The sequence below is a fragment of the Calypte anna genome, chromosome Z (assembly GCF_003957555.1).
Source record: "Calypte anna isolate BGI_N300 chromosome Z, bCalAnn1_v1.p, whole genome shotgun sequence".
In the NCBI taxonomy this organism is placed as follows: domain Eukaryota; kingdom Metazoa; phylum Chordata; class Aves; order Apodiformes; family Trochilidae; genus Calypte; species Calypte anna.
The window spans coordinates 9,205,697-9,217,344 of record NC_044274.1 but is presented as its reverse complement, the minus strand read 5'-3'; positions in this window follow the sequence as shown (position 1 = coordinate 9,217,344).

The window sequence follows — 11,648 nt, the reverse complement described above, 5'->3', positions numbered from 1 at the left end:
AATGATTGACTAAAGTCAAGACAGTGTTGCAACTATAGCAAAAACAAATATGTGATTCATTAGGTGCTGTATTTTAAGTAGGGTGGATACTAACACTATTCTAAAAACTTTTGATGAAACCTGGTGCACGATACTGTTGTGAGTCCTGAGCCTTTCAAATAAGTAATGAAGTTAGTGAGAAGAGTTGTGGAGAAGGGCTACTTGAAATGATGAGGGGCCTGGAGAACTTATTTTCTGAGCAGAAGATAAAGTGTTTGCATGTGTTTGCTTGTGAATTAGTGATTGGACTAATAGAAGTAGGTCGAGATGGTGGTAAGGTGAATAGGGGGAGAGAGAAGTCTGAGACAAAAAAGGTCTATTCAACCTGTAGGGCTGTGTTATAAAAGAATTAAATGTCAATAAACAGTTGACAAACGTGAAGATAGAGGAGGGTTCTTGAAAAGCTGAGCAATCATATTTCACAGTTTAGCACTGTAAGCCTTGAAACAATTATTTTTTTAATTTTTTTTTTTTTTATGAGGGATCTTGATTGGTTTATAGAAAGAGTTCAGGGAGTTCAGTGGCATGTCTGCCAGCCAGGGGCTGCCCTAGATGACCCAGAAGAGTCCTTGTAGCACAGTGGTGCTTCTATTGATAGAAATACTTTGGTGTGTTTGTACTAAGTAATATACACATCAACAAGCTTAGCCAGGCATGGAACAGTTCCTGGAAAATATTAGATCTCATGTATTTAAGAGCCATTAAATGTGACTACTGCTCTTTTACATTGATTTCACTGAAATGAGTATTTAGTTGTATATTGTGTCTTACGTATTCAGTCGGCTCATGATTGTGTGGTATATATGTTCATGATTAATATTTTTTAATTAATGCACATAAAGCTTTCACTAATCCACCTGAGGTTTATTTGGCTACTGGGAGGTAGGCATGCTTGCTTTTTTTGTTTTGTTTTTTCCCTTTACTAGAAATAGATTGCACAAGCATGAATACTTTTTCAGAAGTCTGGTAGACATGACAGAAGGTTAATGCAAGCAATTTTACACTTCATAAAACTCTAAAACCTAGAAATATAAAACAAGGTTATAATTTAAAACTATGTAATTTTAACTACTGCAAAACTTGGCAATCATACCCGAATAATTCTAGATACTCAACATGCCTTTAATCAGTTATTTTTTTTATCTTAAACCATGTTGCAGGGACAAGAAATGGCAGCAAATACTTGCCAAAGGTGAATAAAAAGCATTCATACTTATATGAAAGTATATAAAATTTAAATATTTTCAAGGATTTCTAATATTACAGGAACTTGAAATCTCCAGGTTCTTTGGAAATGTACAGTTTACTTGCAAATAAGGTATCAGGGATATAATACTATAAAAAAACTTTCAAGACTGGTAAAATGAATTTTACATACCTTAGCTATTTTTTTTCTCTCCCAAATCTAATTTTTTCTCTTCAAAATTACTTTATCTAGTCCAGTACTTAAAATTACCCTAAAATATTAAGTGCTTTGGTTACAACTGCAGCTATATAGTGAAGTGTAATTTCGATTCAGTAAAGGTTTAATTTGAATAGCACAGGGAGTGTGTTGGTTTTTTCAGCAACATGTTTTATTGTTTGATTAAGTGGTTGTTTCATTTCTGTTAGGATTCTTACATATTAAAACCCTTTGTGTCCACTAAATCCCAACTGTACAGGCAGGTTTTCCTCATGTCATTTTGTTTTTTTTTATTTTATTTGAGATACTATGTGGATCTGTGCATTTGAATTTATAGCTGATGAGCAATGACAAAAGCCTTGGGGGGCAGGGGCACAGGTGCTGTGCAGTGATCTCACTGTAAAACTTGGAGCAGCTTAACAGTCTTGGAAAAACAGTATCTGTCTGAAGCCTGAGCTTATATTTGCTTTGGAATTGGTCAGTTCTGTCTGGGTAGAGAGCAACAACTAAAATTTCAGGCAAACCTGAAAGTAGATTAGATCCTAGGGATCTAACCTTTGTGTGTTATAAACTTAGTTATAAACTTGTGTGTTTTTTCCTAAAAAAGTTCCAGTGCTGCTGTTCTTTGGAGATGTGGTGCTTAGTGTGGTGCAAGGTATGTGTGCTAATATGAGAGGTGGGGTTGGTATCTTTTGCCAGACGACTTTCAACAAGACAAGAGGGCATGGTCTTCAGTTATGCCAGGGGAGGTTTAGGTTGGATATTAGAAAGAATTTCTTTATGGAGAGGGTGATCAGACATTGGAATGGGCTGCCCAGGGAAGCAGTGGATTCTCCGTCCCTGGAGATATTTGAAAAGAGACTGGATGTGGCACTCAGTGCCATGGTCTAGCAACCGCATCGGTGGTTCAAGGGTTGGACTCAATGATCTCTGAGGTCCCTTCCAACCCAGCCAATTCTATGATTCTATGACATACATCTTTTGCTGTTCTTACTAAAATTCATCCAGTTGGGTCAAACTGGAGTATCAGTTAACAAGTGTTCCTATTCTTTTGATACATTCCACAATGAAAGTCTCTTATAGCTATGAGGGTGAGAAAGTGGTGGAAAAAAAATTATCTTCTGAAAGGGAAGATTTAACAGGTGGTAGGATGGAAAACAAAAGTGGAAGTGGCACTGAGCAACTGAGAAATAGAACCTGGCTGGAGGGAAAAACTTGGAAAAGGAGGTTGGGCTGGACATGGCTCTTATGAAAGAAGTAAAGCCTGTGGCTGATGAGTTCAAAAGTTCTTGGGAGAAGCTGTCAGGGTTGAGGAAGAGCCAGGATGAGGCAAGTGGTGAGGATCAGTCAGATGATTGTAAGAGGACAAAAGCAGGGTTGTGTCTGTTCTGTGTATTCTGCCCTCCATATTTTGAAACAGGATTTGGGACTAAGCTGATGTGAGAAGGCTCACCATGTCTAACCTATCTCTGTGTCTCATTCAGCAACTACTCTTTTTTTTTTGATATTTGCCTTCTCTTTGGTTCTGTGTTCCCAGATCATGATGGGTACGTTCCAGGTGACTAAACTGCAGCAATCTAAATTCTGGCATTGCCTTTAAAGTGTTTGACTTGCAATGTCAATGTTCTTAGTTTTGTTGTTTTGTTTACATTTTCAGAGTAAGGGATGAATAGTGCACACCACACTATGCTCTTAGGCTATTTGTGCTGCCCCTTCTTCCACTTCTACTAGGAGCTGTTAAAAAAATAAGCTTTGGGGTTGAATTTTTTTTTTTTCTGGCATATTTTCAAGCACCTATTTCTATTTTAGGTCCTAAGTATGATTTAATTTAAGAAACAGGAAAATACCTTTTTTAAGATGCTCCAGTACTGGCATCGTAGATATCCTAGGCAAAAAATGATAATATTAAGAGTATTAATAAACAAATAGTAGAGTTATTTCAAATCTCAAAGAAATTATGTTATGGTCTTCAGCTTTTCTTCTTATCAGTAGTAAGGTTTTTTTTTTCCATCTAAATTTGATGGTGTTGCATAAATGAAGAAGCAAAAATATCTTGAACGTTTCTATGAAGATTTACCAATTGGGAGAGAGGAAACTCTTAAAATTAAAAAATATGCTTACTGAATGCTAAGCTATGTGGACACTATAATTTTTGATACAAAGAATAGGGAGGCAAAGGGAAGAAGAGATTCTGTTTATTACTGATGTACTATTTCCTTTATATAAGTTTAAACACTTCAGCCCTACTAAACCACTGATTTGGTTTATATTTAGAATGTACCTGGATTTCTTAAGATTTTGGCTGGACTTACTTTCTGACTGAACATGATCTGTTGATTTGAAATCCCAGCCAAGTTCATACAACAAATTCAATATGATTTACTTGGTTCATCTTAAAAATCATCACAGAATATGTTTATATATGTCCTTAATATTGTAACTTAGGACTACTATATTAGTTGATTTTGCATGCAGTTAACATGAATATTAATTTAACTAAAACAGTTCATTTGCTAATACTGTTAGTGAGACACAGAATATTAATTTGCTGGAAGAATAATGAGCTTCTTATAAGCATTATCTAGAGACTTTAATAAAACAGTTTTATTAAAGTTGTTTTATTGTTTAGTTCATTATATTAGTCTTGCGTATACTTATAAATTAGTGCTATTTACATATTTTCTCCTTCTCCTATGTTCCTGTATTAATGTAGAATTAGTATTATTTTTCAGAAGAAAAATAGTTGCTGACACGCTTAATGTCAAAGAATAAAGTATTAGAAAAACATATATCAGTACAGAATTCACTTGTTTATTCTGTCGTAATTACTTTTCTCTATAATGTTGTATTTGCTTTCCTGAAAATGGGAAAAGAACTTCTTTTATTTCCCTTCTTTTTTAATCTGACCCAGCAATTTTTCATCACAGGTGAAGAAACAAAACAGAAGGTCCCGCATGGAAACCTTTTGTCCATGTACTTTGTTGGCAATGTCCTTGTGTCCCCAGATGTGTGTTTTGTGCCTTCTCAGGGCTGCCATTTGCAAAAGGTTGGTCAGTCTAAACTCACAGTGGCTACACTGAGTCACAGAGAAACGGAATATGGAAATTAATAGTATAGTTAAATATATAAATATGGAGGTATACATAAATACATAAGTATGGAAGTTGGATGCCTACCGTGTTATCACCCTCCCTTCTTTCCCCACAAAATGATAAAAGGGAGGAAGAATATTTATGTAGTGAGAAAAACTTCCATTTACAGGAAACTTGTGCCTGATGCTTTTGAAAAGCAGGCTATTTATTTAAAACTCAATTGCAGTTTTAGAGTTTCACTTTGGCTAAGCCTAATTGTGATTTCTTCTTTTGTTATAGTTTCTGTAGTACAGTTCCTGATGCTATAGCTTCTGACAAGTTAGAAACTGAGAGAGTGGAATGACTATAATTTTTATTCCTTTTTATTTCTCAACTTGATCTTCTTAGCTTATTGTTTTTAATTATTCCCTTCCTATTTTTCATATGTGAATGCATATTGTACATCTTTTTGTGCGTTATAATTTGTCTGAAGGCTTGTGAGCAAAATGAAAAATTAGTAGTTTGCTCCATTCTTCCATTTTATCCAACTGCTTTGCTCTTTGAAAATGCTTCCTTTACTGTTGTTATTTCTTCTACTTGTAAATGTTCCTAAGCAACCATTATGGTCTATTGAAAAAAAGCAGAACTTATTAAGAAGTTCCTGAGTATTTATATGCCATTCTGTAATGGCAGTATTGACTAAATAATGCATATATTTAAGAATCAGCCTGAAACTATTGGATGAATAAGATATTTTGAATTTTTCATGAACTTTTAGACTAAAAGAAGGTGAGGCATACTGTAATGTTGAGTGTTCAAAGGGATCAGTGAGTGAAGATTCATTCAAAGATCAGCTCTCTGTGTTTAATCCTAGCTAGCTACATTGTCCATGTGGTGAAATTACCTAGGATCAAGAGCAACATCTGAACAGTCAACATTACCTACTGTACAATATGAGCTAGATAGACCTTTTGTCCTAAAACTTTACACTCAGTGGTGCAGGATTGTCTGTGAGATGATACTGTAAATGCAGAAGTGTAGCTGTGGAATAAGAGAAGCAAAATTGCTTTGTAGTTTATGGTGCAAAGTGTGGGATGTTGTTGTTCTGTGTGGCTGACTGAAGAGGAGATGACTTTCCTGCCCACCAGCCCTGGCACAGAATTTTGAAGGCTCTCTGAGATGGATATTAAGGACTGGTAGCATTCTTGTATCTCCTCCGTTTCATGATGCCTTTATACTGCAGTGATCTGTTCCTGCTACTGGACTTGGTGTTTGTGGCAGAGCATAAGTGTTTCTGAGGCTAAAGCATGAGAGTTCTGCTCTGCCAGGTAGTTTGTAGCCATTGGTAGGTATATGCTCCACAGAAGACCTGTCCTCTAGCTATGGAAGATGAGTGGTATCTAAAGCACAGACATGATATTACCTATACTAAGTGTCTGGTGTGGATTTGCAAACTGGATATCATGAGGAATCGTCCCTGTTTGAAATATTGGGAGAGACCTGCCATTAGAAATGCAGCTTTGGCCATGGCAATCTTGTATATCAGCATCAGTTACCATAAGGAAAAAGCCTGAAATAAGTCAGGTAAAAGGTACTTCTTTGTATAACTCAGGCTGTGTCTCAGGTGAAAGGCAGATCTTTCTATTTTCAAGCACTTAAGCTGACCAGGATGCTTACCTGACCTCTGCTTTTTTGGCTATTGCTGAAACATTTGGCTTTAGGCATGTGATGTTTGTTTGTTTGTTTTTAATTTAAGTTTTCCTTTATGACATTTGGTTCATTTGGAAACAAAGACTGAGATCTCTTAAAAGGAAGCACAAATGGGAAAATGAGATCATTAATTGTTGAAGCTGGTACTGTAACAAATTGACTAAAAATGTGGATTCAGAGAAATTGATGTACTTTATCCTTCCAAACTAAATGAATTCTCCATCTGCTTTAGCTTCTCAACTATAATGAGGACGTTGGGCTGACTCTGCTATTGGTTACTTTGTCTTCCTGAACTATTTTTGAAAGTTTAAACATTTCTTGCATGATTAAATACACTTTCAATAAATCAATCTCATAATAATTGTTGTTCAGGAGAGTTCATTATTCAGTTTAGTCTTTTAAATTACTGTTCTTCTTTAAAGGATTCTTCTGACGTAATGGCTTCTACTAAATCCATTTGCCATGCTCTGGTTGGTAATTACTTTAGATTTGAAGAATAAAATGAATGGCTTTATTATTAATCAGTAGCAAATTTGTCTTACTGTTTTCAACCTTAGAGTGGCCTTCGCTTATGAGGTAGTTTTAATGGTCTAGATAGCAAAACACTTCATACCTCTCTTTCAGAGAAGATTTAGTAAAAGCAATCAGTTTTGTAGGTATTTTTTTTTCCTTTCACTGCTCCCCCATCAAACATTTGTCACAGTGACTGCCATCATGTGCATGTTTGCTGTTGTATGCTCTCAGCTGCTGGCCTTCTGCAAGGCTAGTTTTGCTACCTGCTTTTAGTTTGTACATTTTTCAGACCAGAACAGCCTTTATTTTTGCCATATTATGTGGACAGTACATTGTGCTTAAACATAGCATTAATTCAACATTGGCTGTTATACTGGACATTGGCCTATATGAATTTTGTCACTGCTCATGGAGGTTTAAAACCTAAACCATCTCTTCCCTCTTTTCTATTTTTATGGGATTTTATAGTTCTTATTCATGATGGTTTTGTAGTCTGACAAGCTGCAACTCTGTGCTGTGTCTTTCTGTCGCAAATTGCTAACTTGGACTGAAGTTTACAGCAGCTAAGACCAGACAGATAACTTGTGTCTTGTGTGACTCTTCTCCATTTGGCAATTGTTCTTTGTCCATTGTCTCCTAGAAGGTGGCTCTAAACCATCCTTAACTGAGAACTGACAATCAATGGAAACTAATATAAAAGCATTTTCAACCTTGCTAAACATCCTAAGGTCTACTGGTGTTACAATAATATCTCATTTTCAGGGACTGCTTAGAGAATGAAAGTGGATTATTTGTAGACTGATAGACATTCAAGAAATCACAGCTTTTAATTTCTGTATGGATTCTTTGCTATAACAGCATTGTGTTGGTTTTGCTCCTCTTCCATTTGTGATGTTAAACCAGGGCTAAGAATTTTTCAAGTAATACCGAAAAGGCTTGAATAGTGTCCTTGAAGTCTTAATTCCATGGCCCTCTAGGATGCCATTAAAAGTGTGAGAGTAATACTGGATGGAATTCATCTATAGACAAGAATTTCATTGAGGACTTCCATCTGTAGTCTTTATCCTTAATTCTATTTGCAGTATACCTCCTTACTCTAGTTTCAAGAAATGTAGTTTTTCATTTCAACATTCACGTTTTTCAGCTCATATGCTAGTGTATATGTATTTTAAAATGAATTTTTAATCGTGAAAATGGCAAGCTTTTACTGATGGCAGATGGTCACTTTTACTGCATATATGTCAAGAGTTTTTTGTAAAGATTAGGTTCTTCTTGGGGCAAACAATACCACAGGGTTATAGCACAGGGACTACAGTTGTAGTAATAAAGATCATGTTGCTGATATGTTCCCCTCAAGGCCCCATGATGGTAATACCCCTATATTTTGTCTTTAAAGAAAACTGCTGAGAGGCAATAATTTTTTTTTTGTATGTGTCCCATTTTCATTAATGCATGGTAATTAATGGAGTTGCAGTGACTTGTAACAGTAATGAGTTCTAAACATAAGAATGCACTCCTTTCTAATAAGTGAGCACTGCTGGGGTTTAAAAGCGTACTAAATCAGTTGCTTTAGTATGAATTTATTAGGTTTTTTCAGCATTAGCCTTAATAGTAGTTATTTACATAAGCGTACATCCCATTAACCACCATCAGGGCTGGAAAACATGCTGAACTGTTCATATTTTCATATAATTATTGAACATAATGGTTTCATTTGCATTTCTAAACAGTGATGTTTCTGTCAGGCTTGGAAATAGTGTCTTTACGCAGTCCCTATTTCACATCCACTTATTTGACATCGTTAAATTTTATGCTAATGTGCTTCCCTAGAATATCATCAGTAGGACAGATGCTTGTGCTTTAATATACAAATCAGAGATGTGTTTCCTTCCCCCCTCCCCTGAACTGCAAAAGAAATAAAAAAGCATATCTGCACTTTTTAGATATAGTTTGTTTCATTGTAAACAATCTGTAAGAAATGAAACTTGGCTTTCACCACTGCTAGTCACTTCCAAATGTTGTAACAGATACTTTCTTTATGAAGGGTGGGAGACTATCAATCACATGAAGGAGGAAGCGTCTTCTAAAATTCAAAGTAATGATGTGTTAAAATGAAGACTGTAACCTTGAGGTTGCCTCATATGCAAGGCATGGAGCCTCATACATAGTGTCAATGCAGTGGTCCATGGGCTGGGTTTCCTGGCAGCAGTCACTGTTGGGAAGGATCAGGAAGTTTCACTTGCTAGATTTGCTGCTCGTCAGCAGAAGCACATTGTGAATCAGTGCACCGTGAGGTTATTAGTTTTGCATTTAAAGTAATTTTTGTTTGTTTGTTTGTTTTGTAATTCTGCAGACAGGCAGAGAGGTGTGTGAGCCCTCTCTAAGTGGAGATGGTGGTTGTTGTATGATCAATGTTGTTTTGATTCTTTAAAAGCATGTGAGAGCTTTGATAGTTGTGCTGAAGTTAATGGTGGGAGCAGAGCATCAAAGCCTAAGAGACAGTGCCAGAAATTGTAGTTCTGAATGTGGAAATTATGGAATTAAAAAAAAAATCAAATCAGCACCACCACCAAACCCACACTGTTTTTCATTTTTTAAAGAGGAAGTCAATATCGTTGCATCTTTTTCTGTATCAGCTTTACCCGAGGATGACTTACAGTTGTAAGGAGAGTCCCAAAGGTAGAACAGATGAGTGTAATATGCACTATACATTTGTGGCCATGGGAAGAAGGAGATATCAAGATAGTGTGTTGTTTTTAAGCCAGACATAACCCATGTGTATGAGTATGGAAACCCCATGAATCTGCATCTCAGTACTGTGCTTTTACTGATTTACTGTATGTGGCACTGGGCAACTCTGCTGTCTTCTCTTCTGCTTAATTACAATTTTGGCATATTGCTTTCTGGCCATTGTGTGAGAGGTTAAATTGCATGCACGTTGCTTAGTTGTGGCATTTCACAGACGCCTGCAGCCTTGAGCAATACAAACATTGTGTATCTCTGAAAATCTTAAAACAAAAATTCTGGAGTCACATGATAGACTGAGAGAAGTGTGATTTGTCATTTTTGTTGTATTTTTTACCTAAAAATAAATGTTTACAAATGCCTCTCTTCTCAGGCATGTCATAGAAGAAGATTTGAAGGTGGGCCCCAAATGGAAAAGGGTATTTGGACTCAAATAAAAAAAGCGTATTTTATGCATAAAGGGCCATGTGAGCAAACTGGAGATATACTCTGATGGGTTCTGGGCTTATGGTGTTTTTAATTTCAGATGATTAACAATTTGCTACTTACTTTGCAGACAAGTATAGAGACAAAAATCCCTGCTGGGAAATGCTTGCAGTCTAAGGCCTCATTCTGGTGGTCTGGGTAGAGCTGTATTTTAAGTAATGACAAGTAGCAGTATTAAAAAAAACAACTAAGGATTTGCTTTCATTATCTCAGAGGGAGCCATTGGCTTTTTGAAGCATTTCTCTTACAGCTTTAAGCTTGCAATAGTGCATGCAACAAGTTTATAGGAAAGAATTTGGAATAAGGTGCTTTTTGGTAAGCCTTTTAGTCAGGATTAAAATAGGATGCAGCAAAGTGAGGTAGCACTTGGTGAGATCAGCTAATGTCAGCTGTGAAGTACTAGAAGATTTGAAGAGAGCACCTTTGGCATGCAGAGCTGACTGTTGTACTGCAGATATTCTGGGCCAACCTCTTGTCAACTTCTCATTTGAATCTTGAAAAGAACTCTCTAGGTAATTGGCAAGTATCCTTATTTTAATATGCAGCCATAAAAAAGGTAAAGTATGATGATTTTTAACATCAGAAGATTAACATTTTACCTTTAAATAAAATATGATTAACTGGCACAGAATTAAAAGTAATAGAACTGAAATATTCAAACTATGACTCTGGTGTCAGATTATGCATCAAGTGTGACAGCTTAAGTACTGAAGTGATTTAAAAGTGATCCAGCTGAAGGATGTATATTCCAAGTATCGAGAATAAAATGAAATAAAACAATTGTCTGTCTAAGCTTTCTCAAACCCTCCTGGCTGAAGGAACCAGGAAATCAGAAAGTAGTGTTGTTTATGGCTAATGTGTCTTGCTTGGTGCCAGTGCAGATGCAGTGAGGGAGTAGTTGGCATGCTATGATGGCATCCTAAACTGTAATTTAAAGCATGCCATAAGATGATTATTTAAATTTAATTGCCAGGCCAAAAGTATTGCTTATGCATTCATCTAACTCCAGCAAAGTTCAAATATGATAGATCTAGCAATGTGACTTTTCTTTCAGCAGTATACAGTCAGCCAGGCTTCCTTTTATCCCTGTACAGTTGCATTTGTGGTATATTGGCTCATGTTTTGATAAATGAAGCCATGTATTAACCATCTGAACTACTTAGCGTTACTGTTTGGAAATCTGAAAATGCAGTTGTGGATGTTTGTTATTTGACTTGTGCATGAAAGTCCATGAAAGTAAAAATGAATTTTATTCCCCACCTAGTAGTTCTGTAAGCTCAGCTTGGGATTTGACAGTAAAGTGGCACCTTGCTGTCTTCTGAAGTCCTGTAAATGAAGTTTTTGCGTGCAATGCGGGCATCCATTAATCCTGTTGTAGACGTTGTTTTCAGCAAGTTTATGCACATTAAGCTATGACACCTTGAAATTGTTTGTGAAGCATCAAGAGGAGGAATGGAATATGGCACATGTTCCAAAATGCAAAAGTAAAAGAAGTGGTAAATAGAATGTAATGTGGTCACAATAATTGTCAGGTCCAATTTTGTTTACAAGCTGGGAACAGAGTACTGAAGTAAGAGGGTGTTGCTTTAATTTAGCATCTTCACAGACAAGAACATTAGTAATTATATAAAAATGTGAGCAAAGCACTCAACAGCCTTCATAGCACATGTTTGCTTCCTGTT